Source organism: Camelus dromedarius, chromosome 3, assembly GCF_036321535.1.
Source record: "Camelus dromedarius isolate mCamDro1 chromosome 3, mCamDro1.pat, whole genome shotgun sequence".
Lineage (NCBI taxonomy): Eukaryota > Metazoa > Chordata > Mammalia > Artiodactyla > Camelidae > Camelus > Camelus dromedarius.
This window is the reverse complement of record NC_087438.1, coordinates 91,910,710-91,925,628: the sequence shown is the minus strand read 5'-3', so window position 1 is coordinate 91,925,628 and position 14,919 is coordinate 91,910,710. Positions and strand designations below refer to the sequence as shown.

The following is a 14,919-nucleotide window of genomic DNA, read 5'->3' as shown; positions in this document are numbered from 1 at the left end:
TTTTCAGATCCATCTTATACATCACTGTCTATTTATCAGTCAGAATAGTGTAGATGATGCTACACTAATAAATTACCTCTGAATCTGAATCACACAGAGTCTACCATGGGTGTGCTCTAGGCAGCCCTGCAGAGCAGCTGTCCTCCACGTGTTGGCTCAGTTTTCCAGAATGCTTCCACCTTATGGTGCCTCCGTAGCAAAACTGCTTTTGCAATTCCCTTGGCAGAGAACAGCAGTCATGGAGAAACACACCCCAGTTCTTAAATACTTCCACTTGCATCACATTGGTTAGATTAAGTCACACTGCCATGGACAATGAAGGGGCAAGAGAAATACAATTCTCCCATGTGCCCAGAAAGAGAAGAGAATCAGAAATATTGAAGAGTAACACTAATATCTAACACAATAAACTCTCAACAAATGTTCACAATGTTCTAGTGCTTCGCCAAGGTGGAGGGACCCAACTACTGTTTACTGACCTCTTATTATGGTTAGGGCTTTCCTAGACATTTTATATCACTATCGCAATTAAGTCTCGCCACAAGCCAATGCAAGATAGCATTACTCTTTTTTTATGGCATGGAATCAAAGGCTCAGAGAGTTTAAATTATTGGCTAACATCACACAGCTAATAAGTGATACAGCTAATAAATGCTAGTATGTCTCATTTCAAACCTCCCATAATTTCAGAGGAAGCCTTATTCTCTTGGCCTTAAGAAACCAGTGAAGTAAAAAAGATGGGCAGTTTGTGGTCCTCAGCTCAGTTAGCAGCACCCTAAAGTGTCTGCGAGCAGAAGTAAGGAGGGAGAGCTGGGGTGGAGGAAGGGAGAGTGCACTTCTCTATAGAATTCCATCCCTGCTGCATGTTTTTCACTCCACTGTGGGTCAGGGGATGCAAAGGCATGCCTCTTTGGTTTTGACCTTATCTATCAGTTCACTAGATCATGAGGACTGTTTTCTTCCAAACTGTCCACCTGACCCTGGGAGTAAGGAGAGACTAATCCTGGTCCATAAGACTAGAGCAGCAGAGAAAGGAAACTCATTCAGTTCACCTGTAGTCACAGCCCTCATATTTTACTTAGCTCTTTAGCCAGTGCTGTGTTGTTACCAGGAACCAAGAAAGACTATCTTCCTTGAGAACAGACCCTGCTCTTTTCTGAAATATGCCAGTGAGAGCCTATGTAATCAACACCTTCCATGTGAAAAGCTCAGGGCTCTGGCCAGCACACTGACAAGTGATCCCATTCTCATGTCATCCCATAAATCTCAGTCACCATAAACCAGAAGCTGGGTGATATATCAGATACTCAGGCAACCTGGCAGGTGCTTGTTAAGCAATCTACCTTCAAACACTTTTGCATAGTCAAGAACAGACGTCAAAAATTTCCATGTGACCTCTGAGCAGAGAAATCAATGCTCAGAGCACCAGGAGAAAATGGCTCAGCCGCTTCTGAAACCTGAACAAACACTGAGATGGAGTCATCTGACTTGGCCACTTTCCCCTGGGGAATACCTACCCATTACCACTGCTGCGTAACCACAGAAATTCCCATGGGGCCTTCAAAGAGCACATTTCCCCGAGCCCAGTCCAGTCCTGTTCTGCTGACAAACTAGCAGGGTGATGACATATGGTCGAAGTAAGATGTACACTGTGTTATTTTTCTAGGGCTGCCATAACGAAAAATCACAGATTGTGTGGCTTAAACAACAGAAGTTTATTTTCTTTAGTTCTGGGGGCTAAAAGTCCAAGATCTAGGTGACGGCAAGTTATCTTCCTCTGAAGCCACTCTCCTTAGCTTGCAGATGGCAGCGTTTTCACCGTGTCCTCGCATGGTCTTGCGTTCCTGTTACCTCTCTGTATGGACTAATCTCTTCTTATAAGGACATCAGTTAGCCTGGATTACGGTGCACCCTAATGTTCTCATTTTAACTCACTCACCTCTTTAAAAGCTCTGTCTCAGTACAATCACATTCTCAGGTATCAGGAGTTAGGGCTTCAACATACAAATTTTGGAGAATACAGTTCAGTCCATAACGTACATTAAAAGAAGACAATTTCCTCTGGCATCTAGGATAGTACAGAGGCCTACCTCCACGAGGAGCAGACAGATCACATTTTCCCCTCCATTTTAGGGACCCACAGAAGATAGAAACAGCAGGCTGTACACGTGTAAAACAAAGTGTGGGAAAACCAACTCAGGAGGCCCCAAGGCTTTTCTGACGTAGTGCGGTGTGGACAGCTGCACAAAGTACCTTCTTCCAGGGCCTCTCAGGCAGGTAGGGGAACCTCACAGCACTGTGGTGTGTGCCCAGCCCCAGAGCCAGCAGCTTCACTCCCTGTAGGCCCAAGTTCTGGTGACTACTTCTCACTGAGAAAGCTCCCTGTGACAGGTGGCCCCAAACAAAATCCAAGGCAAATGCCAGACAGCTACTTGATGGGTATTCCCATCTGTCTACTCTGTGACCCATTCTCAAGGCTCATGGTGGAGGGATCTTACTGAAACCGAGCTAAGCAGGCCATTGCTCTGCATCCCCAGCACCCACAGGAAGAAGTCATAGGAGACACAGAGGATAAAATGAGAACATCTAACACGTATCTAATCAGAGTTCTAGAAAGACCAAGCAAAAAGAATGAGGAAGTGGAAATATGAGGAGATAATGGCTGAGAATTTTCCACTAACAGTGAAAACACCGATCTATGGCTTCAGGACATCTAGTGAATTCCAGGATAAATTAAAAGAAACCCATACCTAGCTACATCACAGTAAAAACCTAGAACACCAAAGGAAAAAAAAATCTAAAGTGCAGTCAGAGAGAAAAGATAGATTGCCTACAAAGGAAATACAGTTAGAGTGAAAGCTGATTTCTCAACAGCAAAAAAATTGAAGGCTGGTGACCATAGAATGTTATTTTTAAAATGCTAGACCAACTATATTTCAATTAAAAATGCTAGAAAAAACTGTTAATGTAGAATTCTATGATCAGTGAAAATTACCTTCAAAAATAAGGATGAACCAAAAACATTTTAAAAAATAGACTATTTTTTAGAAGTTTTAGGTTTACAGCAAAATTGAGCATAAAGTACAGAATTTCCTTATACCCTCTGACCCGACATATGCACAGCCTCCCCCGCTATCCACAATCCCCACCAGAGTGATACATTTGTTGTAATCTGTGAACCTACACTGACTCATCATTATCACCCAAAGTCCATAGTTTACCTTAGGATTCACTCTTGTGTTGTACATCCTATGAGTACATCCTATGAGTTTGGGCAAATGTATAATGACATGTGTCTACCATTATAGTATCACACAGAATAGTGTCACCAACCTAAAAATCCTCTGTACTCTGCATTTTCATCCCTCCCTTCGTTCTAACCCCTGGAAACCACTAATATTTTTACTATTTCCATAGTTTTGCCTTTTCCAAAAATTGTATCATTGGAATCCTACAGTACATAGCCTTGTCAGTTTGGCTTCTTTCATTAGTAATACACATTACAGGTTCTTCCATGTCTTTTCATGGCTTGATAGCTTACTGCTTTTTTCTTCAATTGAGTTATAGTCAGTTTACAATGTTGGGTCAATTTCTGGTATATAGCACAATTTTTCAGTCATACATGAATATACATATATTCATTTTCATATACTTTTTCACCATTAGCTACTACAAGGTCTTGTATATATTTCCCTGTGATATACAGTATAAACTTGTTTATCTATTCTACATATGCCTGTCAGTATCTACAAATTTTGAACTCCCAGTCTGTCCCTTCCCACCCCCTCCCCCTGGAAACCACAAGTTTGTATTTTATGTCTATTAGTCTGTTTCTATTTTGTATTTATGTTCTTTTTTTTTTTTTTTTTAGATTCCACGTGTAAGTGATATCATATGGTATTTTTCTTTCTCTTTCTGGCTTACTTCACTTAGAATGACATTCTCCAGGTCCATCCATGTTGCTGCAAATGGCATTATTTTACTATTATTTATGGCTGAGTAGTATTCCATTGTATAAATATACCACAGCTTCTTTATTCAGTCATCTGCCAATGGACATTTAGGTTGTTTCCATGTCTTGACTATTGTAAATAGGGCTGCTATGAACATTGGGGTGCAGGTGTCTTTTTGAATTAGGGTTCCTTCTGGATATATGCCCAGGAGTGGGATTGCTGGGTCATACGGTAAGTCTATTTTTAGTCTTTTGAGGAATCTCCATACTGTTTTCCACAGTGGCTGCATCAAACTGCATTCCCACCAACAGTGTAGGAGAGTTCCCTTTTCTCTACACACTCTCCAGCATTTATCATTTGTGAACTTTTGAATGATGGCCAGCTCACTGCTTTTTTAGTGCTGAATATTCCATTGCCCAGATGTACCACATTCAGATAATGTATTTATCCATTAATCTACTGAAGGACATCTTGGTTGTTTACAAATTTTGGCAATTATAAATAAAGTTGCTATAAACAGTTGTGTGCAGGTTTTTTGTGTGGACGTTAAGTTGTCAAATTACTTGTGTAAATATCAAGCAGTGTGACTGCTGAATTGTATATTAAGAATATGTTTAGTTTTTATTAGATTCTGCCAAACTGTCTTCCAAAGTGGCTGTATTATTTTGCACTCCCACCAACAATGACCGAGAGCTCCTGTTGCTCTACATCTTTACCAGAATTTGATGTTGTCAGTGTGTTGGATTTTGGTCGTTCTGCTAAGTATGTAGTGGTATCTCATTGTTTTAGTTTGCAATTTCATAATGACATATGATGTTGAGTGTCTTTTCGTAAGCTTATTTGCCGTCTGTATATCTTCTCTGCTGAGGTGTCGTTTGTGTTCTATGCCCATTTTTAAACCAGCTAAGAACATTTTAAGAGGAATAGAAACCAAGAAAACACATTACCAATAAACTTTCACTAAAAGGACTTTGATGGATTGTGGGGAGGAAGGTCTGAAATGCAAGAAGGAATAAACAGTCATTATTTTATACAGAATGATGTTATTTCTTCCAGAAATCATTTACTTTACTTCAAGCAAGCAGTTAGGGTAAACAGATCGTCCTGATTTAGCCTGACATACAGGTGACCGAAAGCTGGACTTGGGTTTTAAAAGACTGGTCTATTTTACATTAGTCCATATTCTTAGAGCATAATTCTTCAGAGGTCCCAAATGAAAGCCTGGCAGTATTACAGGAACCCTGCCTCCTTGGTGGGCCCTGACGTTCCATTTTTTGTTCCTCCTTACCCGTGAGACTGCCTAAAACTCTGCTTTACCCACAGTCCCTCAGCCACAGCTTTTCTATCAGCTTCTCTGCCACTCAGCTTCTCAACCTCTAGACCACTGCCTACTAGTTAGTAAGTGCTGCGAGGCAAAAGCTATGCCAAGTGTCAGGCTCACTTCTAAGCTTTCCTTCTCTCTAGGACCTTAGTCTCTTAAGTCTTCACTGCGTTACTAGCTCTCTGATTGTTTAAAATAGATTTTAAAAATCATTTAACCAGCTTTCCTAATTGTGCTCAGCCAAAGGGCTAGTTGTGCAACCTAGTCTGCCTAAGCATGAATTGAAAACATCCTTTTTTTTTAATTGAAGTATAGTCAGTTTACATTGTTGTGTCAGTTTCTGGTGTACAGCATAATGTTTCAGTCACACATTTAGATATATATATTCTTTTCATATTCTTTTTCGTTATTTTTTTCTTCAGGTTTTTGCAGAGGCCAAAAAGGTAAACTGAGTTGGAATATAAAAGGGATCACCACTTGAATGTTGAAATGTATGAAATAGTCTTTCATAGTGGACATCATCCAGGACTAAAATATTGTCTTTGATTTACTATCTTGACGAGGGTTGGGATAGTTTCAAGGCCTTTCACTTGACCTTTACTTCATGGGTCAGAGAACCAATATGAAGGTTCTCCCAAGTACTGAGAATGTTTATCCCATTTGTACAGTAAAGAACTAGGAAAATAATCACAGGGTGTAAAAAAAGACTTATGCTAGATTCCTTAAAAAAAAAAACTTAAAATAGATTTACCCTATGATCCAGCAGTCTCACTCCTGGGCATATATCTGGAAGAATCTCTAATTCAAAAATATACATGCACCCCCATGTTCATAGAAGCCCTATTTACAATAGTCAAGACATGGAAGCAACCTAAATGTCTTATCAACAGATGACTAGATAAAGAAGATGTGGTATATGTGTGTGTGTATACACACACACAATGGAATACTACCCATCCATAAAAAAGAATAAAATAATGCCATTTGCAGCAACACAGATGGACCCGGAGATTGTCATACCAAGTGATGGAAGTCAGAAAGAAAGAAAAATAGCATATATCACTTATATGTGGAATCTTTAAAAAAAAAAAAGGACACAAATGAATTTATTTACAAAACAGAGACAGACTCATAGACATAGAAAACAAACTTATGGTTACCAGTAGGGAAAGGGGATCGGGAGGCATAAATTGGGATTTTGGGATTTGTAGATACTACTATATACAGATAAACAACAAGGTCCTACTGTATAGCACAGGGAACTATATTCAATACCTTGCAATGGCCTATAATGAAAAAGAATATGAAAAGGAATATATATATATATATATATACACACATATATATATAAATGAGTCACCATGCTGTACACCAGAAATTAACACATCATTGTAAATCGACTATACTTCAATTAAAATAGAAAGACTCATGCCAAAGCTCCATTTGTCACTTATCCTATGTAAGTTTCATTCTAATAAGAAAATCATGGTGGCATTTAGATATTCCAGGTGTCAGCTCAGACCTCATATGTATCAATCTTTGAAGAATCTGAGTATTTCCCTTAACAATGCATGGTTATTCTGATGAATGGCTCTAGGTCTTTTTGGTAAAAGATTGAAGAAAGTTTATTGCATGTACATACAGTGCAATTGTAGGCTTCTCCTGTTTAATGAATGGACACTGGGTTTATGATCTGGGAAATTAGTGAAGGGCCTAATTTCCCACTGTGGTGGCTGATGTCAGGTCTCTACCCATAAGCTCTTGAGTCTATCTGACTACATATACACTCAGCCCTCCATATCCTCAAGTACCTCTGGATGTGAACACGTGGATATGGAAGGCCAACTGTTCTGTGCTATTTTATATAAGGAACTTAAGCATCCCTGGATTTTGGTGCTCACAGGGACCCTGGAACCCTCACAGAGAACCTGCCAATACCACTGGATGACTGTATGTTGAATAGCAAGTTGATTAATAACATCTCTCTTGCCTCTAGGAAAAACTTAATGTAATGGCCGCCACTATATATCCCTGAGGGCCATGGATCAAGGCATACTGATTGCTACTATAGCCTTGCTGCTTATTGTAGTAGTTAAGTCCACCTTGCTTCTAATGATTAAGTGGCCCTAACCAGACCTCTGCCATTCTAGGGACCCCACCTTGACCACTGATACTAGGGATACCATGTCAGTGTCAGCATCCCCTCCTTCAACTCAGCTTACAGAGAACATCAACTACCGAGATTTGCAGTGATGCCTGTTTCTCCTCACTAGTGCATCCTTTGCTGTGTTAGTGAAGAAGCCTTCTCCGTGCCCTCTAGGGAACATAGTTGGAGCTTCAACACTATGGAAAGGAAGTTTTGGCATCTCCATTTCATATTCTGTAGGCCATGATCAGGTCAGGTTTCCAGCAAACTACCAGAATATGCTCTAAGTGTTCCTGTTCTGTCTCCTGATCGGGCCCTAACTGACACAAGCTATCTGAGAACTGACTCTGATTATAGGCCTGGAGGCAATGAGGATTGTTGAGGAAGGGTCATGAGGAGAGCAAATGCCAACTTGTGAAGCACATGTTTCAAGAAAAATAATTATTATGTCTCCAAGCAAGGAGAAGCTACTCTGCACTTGTAAGGGGAGAGGGATGCTTCTGCCAGTTAAGGATGCCTCAGAAGAATTGAGGGTTTCAAGAGTCTCAGGTTTTCCTACCCAAATGTTCCTATACCAGGTCTCACGGTTTCACCCTTTCCCTATAAGAGCGCCAACTTTGACAAAGAAGAATGCCAATTTCTAGATGAGTTGCTTGTTTTTTTATTATTAAGTTGTATGAGCTGTTTATATATTCTGAAAATTAAGCCCTTGTCATTCTAAGTGAAGTAAGCTAGAAAGACAAAGAAAAATACCATGCGGTATCACTTATATGTGGAATCTAAAAAGAAAAAAGACAAACAAACTTATTTACAAAACAGAAAACAAACTTACGGTTACTGGGGGGGAAGGGTGTGGGAAGGGATAAATTGGGAGTCCAAGATTTGCAGATACTAACTAATATATATAAAATAGATAAACAACAAGTTCATACTATATAGCACAGGGAACTATATTCAATATCTTGTAGTAACATGGTGAAAAAGAATATGAATACGAATATATGAATGTTCATGTATGACTGAAGCATTGTGCTGTACACCAGAAGTTGATATAACATTGTAAACTGACTATACTTTAATAAAAAATATACATACAAAGAAAAAAACAACTCAAGAATGATACACACAACTATTCTCCCTTGAAGCTCTACAAAGACCTGCAAATAATCAGAGCGTGAGCCTAATTTTCAGCTCAGTCTGCCCATGGCTGCAGGAGAAAAGGGTCTCCCTTCAGGTTGTCATAGACCTTCTAGTTTTCAGAGTATACCTTAAACTGGGATAAGATTGCCCTGAGCCTTTCATTAGCTTTCGGTAAGATCACCAGCGCTGTCAGAAGAGTCATTGTACTCTGCAATTCTTATAAGTAACATGGTTCCCATAAGTCCCAGTCACTTCAACTGCCATTGCCTGGCTCTCCATCTGCCCTTCATCCAAATTAACCAGATTTTAAAGTTTAAGAAATTGCAAAGCCAATGCATACCACAAGTTATTGCCAATCTACTTATTCTCAACAATAGGTTTCTATTATTTTAGAGAGGTGAGCCATTAAACTTCAAAATTTCATTCCAAGGGTTCAGCACGCCTGATACCAATTGTCACAGCCAAGATCTCCTCAGAAAGCAGAGCCTGAGGCAAAAATTAAAGTGCTGCACTTTATTTGGGAGTTATAAGCCTAGGTGATGAGGCTCAGGAAAAAGGGGAAGTGAGGGAAAAAAGACGTACAGCAATGTGATGTGATATACTGCCACAGCATGACATGGAGGCATAAAGAAACATAGCAAGTCTCTCAGTAGGTATGTTTGCTTGTCACATGGAATTGCTCCAGAAGTGTTGAAAGGAGAAACTAGACCAAAACCAGACAAAGACAATACCAAAAAAGAAAATTACAGGCCAATATCTTTGATGAATATAGATGCAAAAATTCTCAACAAAACATTAGCAAACTGAGTCCAACAACACATAAAAAAGATCATACACCATGATCAAGTAGGATTCATGTCAAGGTCACAAGGATTGTTCAATGTATGCAAATCAATCAATGTGATATGCCACATCAACAAAAGAAAGGACAAAAACCTCATAATGATCTCAACAGATGCAGAAAAAGCATTTGATAAAAGTCAACATCCATTCATGAAAAAAACTTTTACCAAAGTAGGTGTAGAGGAACATATCTCAACATCATAAAAGCTATTTATGACAAACCCACAGCCAACATAAAATACTCAATGGTGAAAAGCTGAAAGCGTTCTTACTAAAATCTGGAACAAGACAAGGATGCCCACTCTCTCCACTTCCAGTCAATATAAATGGAAGTCCTAGCCACAGCAATCAGGCAAGAAAAAGAAATAAAAGGGATCCAAATTGGAAGAGAAGATACAAAATTGTCATTATATGCAGATGACATGATACTATATATAGAAAACCCTAAAGACTCCACACAAAAACTACTAGAGCTGATAAAAGAATTCAGCAAGGTAGCAGGACACAAGATACAGAAGTCTGCTGCACTTCTTTACACTAACAATGAAACATCAGAAAAGAAAAGGTTTTTAAAAATCCATTTTATAATTGCAACATAAGAAAAAAATACTTTGGAATAAAGCTGACCAAGGAGGTGAAAGACTCATTTGCTAAGAATTATACTTCATTGATCAAGGAAAATGAAAATGATTCAAAGAAATGGAAAGACACGCTCTTGGATTGGAAGAATTAACATGGTTAAAATGGCCATACTACTTAAAGCAATCTACGGATCTAACGTGATCCCTACCAAATTGTCCAGAACGTTTCCCACAGAGTTAGAACAAATAATCCTAAAATTTATATGAAACCATAAAGGACCCAGAATTGCCAAAGCAATCCTGAGGAAAAAGAACAAAGCTGGAGGAATAATCCTCACAGATTTCAGACAATAGCTCAAAGCCACAGTAGCGAACACAGCATGGTATTGGCACCAAAACAGACATATGGATCAATGGAACAGAACAGAGAGCTCAAAAATAAGCCCACACATCTATGGTCAATTAATCTTTGACAAAGGAGGCAAGAATATCCAATGGAGAAAAGACAGTCTCTTCAGCAAGTGTTGTTGGGAAAACTGGACAGTTGCGTGTAAATCAATGAAGTTAGAACACTCCGTCACACTATACACAAAAATAAACTCAAAATGACTTAAAGATCTAAATATAAAACATGACACCATAAAACTCCTAGCAGAGAACATAGGCAAAACATTCTCTGACATAAATCATACCAATATTTTCTAAGGTCAATCTGCCAAGGCAATAGAAATAAAAGCAAAAATTAAAAAATGGAACCTAATCAAATTTAAAAGCTTTTGCAGAGCAAATGAAACCATGAAAAAATGAAAACACAACCTACAGACTAGAAGAAAATATTCACAAATGATGCAACTGACAAGGGCTTAATTTCCAAAATAAACAAATAGCTAATATAACTCAATAACAAAAAACAAACAACCCCATCAAAACAATGGGCAGAAGACCTAAATAGACATATTTCCAAAAAAGACATACAGATGGCCAATAGACATACGAAAAGATGCTCAACATCTCTTTCTATTAGAGAAATGAAAATCAAAACTACAGCGAGGTACTACCTCACACTGGTAAGAATGATCATCATTAAAAATTCTACAAATAACAAATACTGGAAAGGGTGTGGAGAAGAGGGTACCCTCCTACACCATTGGTAGGAAAGTAAATTGGTACAGCCACTATGGAAAACAGCATGGAGATTGCTTAAAAAACTAAAAATAGAGTTGCCATATGATCCAGCAATCCTACTCCTGGGCGTATATCTAAAGAAAATTCTAATTCAAAAACATAGATACACCCCAATGATCATAGCAGCACTATTTACAACAGCCAAGACATGGAAGCAAACTAAATGTCCATCTATAAATCAATGAATAAAGAAGATGTGGTGTATACACACAATGGAATACTACTCATCCATAAAAAAGAATGAAATAATGCCATTTGCAGCAACATGGATGGACCTAGAGATTATCATACTAAGTGAAGTAAGCCAGGAAGAGAAAGACAAATACCACATGATAGTGCTGACATGTGGAATCTAAACTATGACACAAATAAACTTATTTACAAAGCAGAAACAGACTTACAGACATAGAAGACAAACTTACGGTTACCAAAGAGGAAAGGGGATGGAGGAAGGATAAATCAGGAGTTTGGGATTAGCAGATACAAACTACTATACATGAAATCAATAAACAAGAAGATAAACAACTGAATAGCTCAGGGAACTATACTTAATATCCTGTAATAAATCATAATGGAAAAGAATATGAAAAAGAATATGTATATATATAACTGAATTACTTTGCTGCACACCAGAAACTAACACAGTATTGTAAATCAAGTATACTGAAATTTAAAAATATAAAAATAAAAATAAAAAATAAACCAAATGATATTGAAGTGGGAGAGCTTGCCCCACTAGATATCAAGCTTTAATAACTAGGTCAGCCTGGTGCTGACACGGGGAAGAGCAGCAGCTCTCAACAGAGGGCGATTTTTCCCTGTTGAACATTTGGCAAATTTTGGCTGTCACAGCTGCAGAGGAGGAAGGGGATGCTACAGTCATCTAGTGCATAAAGGCCAAGGATGCTACTAAACATCCTACACTGCACAGGACAGCTCCCACAACAAAGAATTAGCCTATTCAAAATGTCAATAGTGCCATGGTTGCGAAATCCTGCGGAAGAGAGGTAGACCAATAAATAACCAAGAAAAAAGATACGACCTTGGTGCGGGGCATATCCATCAGGAAACATCTGGAACACTCATGTTAGGTAACTTGAGGAGAGTTTATTTAATAAAGGGACCATTATAAAAGTGAGAACAAGGTGAGGGAAAGCCACGAGAGAAAATGGAGTACTGGGGCTAATCACAGGCGCTGTAACAGAAGAGGAAATAGTTACTGAAACTCAGACATTCATCCAGAGGGCTATATGGAGAGAACTACTGGTAGGAGCTGGGACCCTCAATGAAGGAACACAGCCAGCCTGCAGCAACCTTGCAAGGAGAGAGCTGGGAGGACATGCACCCTGACTTGACTGAGCTCCTGTCCTTTGATCCCCTGTCTGTGCTCCCCATGGCCAAACCCAATGGGGATCCCCTTAGCAAAGAAGTCATTAATGTAGTCTAGACAGGTCTGCTTCCCAGGACATGGAAAAAGCTAAAGAAGGGGTGGGAGAGGGACTGAAGGAGAAAACAGGAGGTTTCCACCGCCAAAGGAAAGATTTCATCAATAAACCCCCAAAGTACAAATCATTAAGGAAAAGAATGACACAGTCAACATTCCTCAAATTTACCATAAGAAGAATGAAAACAGAAGCCACAATCTAGGACAAACACTTGTATCATGTATAAAAGACAAAGCATTAGTTTCCAGAATGTGTAACAAAGTCCTCACAATCAATAAGAAAAAGATAAATAACCCACTAGAAGAAAAAGGTAAATGACATGAATAAGCATTTCTTAGAACAGGAAACCCTGATGGCCAATACACATATAAAGATGTTCAGCCTTGTTAGTAGAAATGCAAAATTAAACCACAGTGAGATAACATTTCACACCCACCCGACTGGCAAAAATGAGAAAGTCAGATATTATGAGTCTTGCCCAGGATGTGAAGTAAAAGGAATTCTCACACGTTGTGCGAGGGACAGTAAACTGGTACTTCTGAAATGCAGTGCCTGGTAAAACTGACGATGCATGTTCTCTATGACCCAGAATTTCAATCTACTCTATATTCTAAAGAAATTCTTGCATGTGTACATCAGGAGCTAAAAGCAAGTATGTTCATAACAGCATTGGATTTTTAAATAAACTTTTTATTTTAGAATAATTTTAAATTTAGAGAAAAATTGTGAAGACAGTACAGAGCACTCTACATTCAATTTCCCCTATTATTAACATCTTATATAAGTAATGTACATTTGTTACATTGATGAAACCAATACCGATACATTATTATTAATTAAAGTCTATACCTTATTTAGATTTCCTTATTATTTACCTAACATCCTTTCTGCATTCATTGTTTTTAATAGCTAATACTGGGGAAAATACATAAATATCCATCAGTAGATAAGTAAATTGTGTTTTATTCATTCACTGGATTACAGGAAATACAGTAGAATTCATTTGGAATGTACAGCTACATGGATCAACATGGCTGAGTCTGAAAACATTTTGTTGAGCAATAAAAGCCAATCGTAAATACATTCAAAATGATTCCATTTATGAAAACATAATTATATATAGTTTGAGGATATTTACATATGTGATAAAACTACAAAGAGCAGCAAAGAAAGTAATAACCACAAAAATCAAAATAGTGCTTACCTCTGGTGGGAAGGAAATGAGATACTATGGAAGAGACACCTTCACAGGGATGGGATGGTGGGCATATGGGTTTTTATTTTGTTAAGCTTTAAATTGTACATGTATGCTTTATTTTGTATGTATGATATGTTTCATAACAATAATTTTAAAGCTCTTACCCTCTTGCTTTGCTTTTTTCCCCCTAAGGGATATTTTCCACACAGTCCTCATCTTCCAGAATTCTGGCTTAAGGGAAAAGGTGATGCATTAGAGTCAGAGGAAGCAGGAACCCTGGGCCTCCATGCCCACACCAAAGAAATGTGATTATGTCTCTTATCATCCTTTCAAACCCCACCACACATCATGGTGCTTCCTGTTTCTCAGAAGCTGAAAAAGGTGCTGACAAAATGTAATGAGTGGAAGGAAGCGAGGCTGTTTATACAGATCCACCCAGAAGCCTGGGTATCGTCCCGGTGGACAGGCTGGGCTCTCAGCTGGGGTCAGGAGCAAAGGCCAAACCCAGGCCCTCTGGGAGGCGAACCACTCTAAATCTGAAGATCCATGGAGCAGGTGACTCTCACTGTAAGAGCAAGCAAGGCCAGTCACCTGCCCCCAGAGAAGCCTTCCACAACAGCGAAGGCACTGCTGGGCCCTGGGCATGGACTCCAGCTGGGGCCTGGGGATGTTTGCCACCACTGGTGCCCTGATATTCCTCCATATCCATCCCTCGCTTGTCTGGTCACACGGTTGTTCATCTATCACCCAGCAAACACTCACTTGGCGCCTATAATATGCCAGGCACTGTTGTCAGCACTGGCCACATGGCAGGGAGCAGGACACAGGCCTGCTCTAGCTGCGTTACGCCAGCAGAAGGGTCAGACAACAAGCAAACAAAACCACGATAAACTCTGGTTAAGTACTATCCAGGAAAAACAGACAAAGGTAGAGGTAAAATAACCTCATGTCAAGATGTGAGCATGAAAGTTAGGCAACTTGAGTTCAAATTCTACTGCTTATTCTTTGGGCATGTTAACTAACCTTTCCAGGCCTCAGTTTCCTTTTAAATACATTGGAATTGATAATCAAAACTACTAAACAGAGTTGATTGAACACTTATTCTTT

General features: G+C 39.0%; 1 protein-coding gene across 1 annotated transcript in view; it reads right to left on the bottom strand.

Moving 5' to 3' along the window:
- The window catches only part of RAD50 (RAD50 double strand break repair protein), a 105,673-nt gene extending 91,679 nt beyond the window's left edge, over window positions 1-13,994 (bottom strand). Inside the window, exon 1 of the mRNA XM_064483921.1 lies at window positions 13,977-13,994. The gene's annotated coding sequence lies outside the window, so the exon portion shown is untranslated. The remainder of the gene's footprint in view (window positions 1-13,976) is intronic.
- Window positions 13,995-14,919: the final 925 nt, after the last annotated feature.